Source organism: Gossypium raimondii, chromosome 2, assembly GCF_025698545.1.
Source record: "Gossypium raimondii isolate GPD5lz chromosome 2, ASM2569854v1, whole genome shotgun sequence".
In the NCBI taxonomy this organism is placed as follows: Eukaryota; Viridiplantae; Streptophyta; class Magnoliopsida; order Malvales; family Malvaceae; genus Gossypium; species Gossypium raimondii.
The window spans coordinates 25824782-25827436 of NC_068566.1; the positions used below are offsets into that span (position 1 = coordinate 25824782).

Here is a 2655-nt window from a genome sequence, read left to right on the forward strand (position 1 = left end):
ACATTAATTTGACGAAGTTCATTTGATTCATGTTTATGATGTTTTGTGCCTCAATTGTTCATGCTTTCAATTAAACTCATGCATGTATTTCATTCATTAAAATGTGATTGAATGCATTAGAATTAGTTGATCAATCCTAGCCAGATGATGATTAATGGATGCAATAATTGAAAGATGCATGCTTAATTTAGATCCTAGCCCAATTAAATTAAAGGTTTGTAATAACTCAAGATAGCTCTATTACCTTGCATAACTTTTAGATTTGTGTGATTAAGTTGTTTCAAACCTAATCAGTCCCTATTACTTCACATAAACTTTAAGAAACTCTTAGTTAAATATGATCATGGTAGTATGCATGTTTTCCTAAGTATAAGATTTTGAAAGGACTTATAACTGGTTTCAAGTTAATGAAAGATAGAGTTGCCCTGGAATATTTTCTATAACATTGTTAAACACGATGAAAGATGAATTGAGTCAAATGTTGTAACCGTTCTAGCTCATTCATGTTATTATTGATGAAGCTTGTGAATTTGCTGCTAAGCCATCCTATCTCATTATTAATCTTATTTGCATTTAAGTAAATTTGTATCTAGATAATTAATTTAATTTCACATCATTCACCCCAATTTATTGTGTTTTCTTACCAACTTGTAAATCTTTAATTTTGAAAATTATTGACTAACATATACAGTCCCTGTGGAGATGATAACTCTTTTACTTACTTATTACTTGATAACGATTGTGTACACTTGCACAAACCTACATGTTACATACTCGCCTCCCTTAGGTACGATCCTTGAAGTACTTACCTACATCATTGTAAGACTATATTACAACCTGACCCGTATACTTGCAGACACCACCTCAATCCTATTTTTTTAGTAGTAGTATTCACACTCTGGATGTTAGTACTTTCGGAGCCGGTCAAGTTGTTGGTGCCATTGCTGGGGAGGCAACTCTACTAAATTAGTTTTAATTTTTGCGTCATATATAATAATTAGGAAAATTTTAAATTATAGATACAACTATTTTTTAAGTTTAACTAATGCTTTTATTTTATTTATGGTTTCAGTGTATGACTCGAAGAAGGGGTAGACCTATAGAGTTGCCCACAAGTCCAAAAAGACTAATACGTAGAAATTTCCCCCCAGCAATAACAACAGTAGATGCAAAATTGACCACCTACTACGAGCAACCCACCTTAAGAATATCCGTTTTTTGATGAACCTGACGAAGCTAACATACTAGACTTACCACCACCACCACCCCAACTACCTTTAAACCCACTGATGGAAGAAGATGAAATAACTCTAAGAGAGTATACACTACCAAATATGAGTATGGTACAAGGCAGTATTGCTAGGCCAACCATTATGGCAAACAAAGTTGAGATAAAACTGACCATGATCCAAATGATCCAGAATAATTTGTATTTTAGAGGAATCATGATGGAGGATCCAAATCGACACTGGATGACGCTATTCATCTTCGGCTGTTCCCTTTTTCCTTAATTGATAATGCTTTTACTTGGTTAGACTCGTAGGCACCAGGATTTATCATGACATGGATTGAACTTGCAGAAAAGTTTTTACACAAGTTCTTTCCTATTAGCAAGACAGTCCAATTAAGGAGAGAGATAGCTACATTTAAGCAACTAAAAGGAGAAAGCTTTAATGAAGCTTGGGAGCATTTTAAGATGTTGATCCAAAGATGTCCACATTATGGTCTACCTGAGTGGTTGAGATTGCAGATGTTTTATAACGGGTTGGATGCACATGCACAATCAAGACTTGATGGATCCACATAAGGATCCTTTATGAACAAAACATACGAGGACACATATGTTCTAATAAAAAGCATGGCATTGAATTCCTGCTAGTGGTAAAATGAAAGATTTACTTATGGCCAGGGTGCTATAGTATTCCTAAAGACCAATATTATTTCAGTTTCTTTTTCTATGTATATAAATAAACTGAATTGTAATAAACAAACTGAATTGTAATAAAGTACTAAGAAAAATATGATTATTCTTAAAAGGTTCTTAGTTAAGTATTATTGTAGGCTTAGACAACAATAATGCAATAAGACCAACGTGTAGTTGATTGATGACAAAGTGTTGTCATTGACATAGGGATGTTAAAATCAATACATGAGAATGTGCTAGAGAACAATATATTGGACTGACTCGCTATGAGTATGTTTCTTAGATTAGTCACAACATTACTCATAGTGATAACTAATGTATACAATTCTCAAACTTGAGATCATCATTATCCCAACATCGTGAGTTGTATATTTTGATACACTCAAATGTCTTCCGTAACAGGTTGTATTGAAAAGACTAATATTGGATATGCCATAATCTATGTAGTGTGATATGGTTGATCAATATAGGATTTGTCCCTCATACATAATGAGAGCAATATCTTAAGCTACTTGATTGAGTGAGACTAGAAATGCATGATCATGCTCCAATAAGTTGATATAAGATATCATACTTATTTGTTTATTGTAGTCTACTCGAGATATCAAGAAACATGAGATTGGATTATGCAAGTGTGATTGTTCCATGACTTGTGTCCAATCTAGATATAAAGGACAAAAGAATGTAATACATAAAAGATTTATCACAGAAAGATTATGTCGAATTACGAC

At 33.1% G+C, this 2655-nt stretch overlaps 1 non-coding gene across 1 annotated transcript; it reads right to left on the reverse strand.

Moving 5' to 3' along the window:
• Positions 1-1621: 1621 nt before the first annotated feature.
• Positions 1622-1725, reverse strand: LOC128039368 (small nucleolar RNA R71). Its single transcript, XR_008193872.1, has one exon. It is a non-coding gene; the product is annotated as a small nucleolar RNA R71 (small nucleolar RNA).
• Positions 1726-2655: the final 930 nt, after the last annotated feature.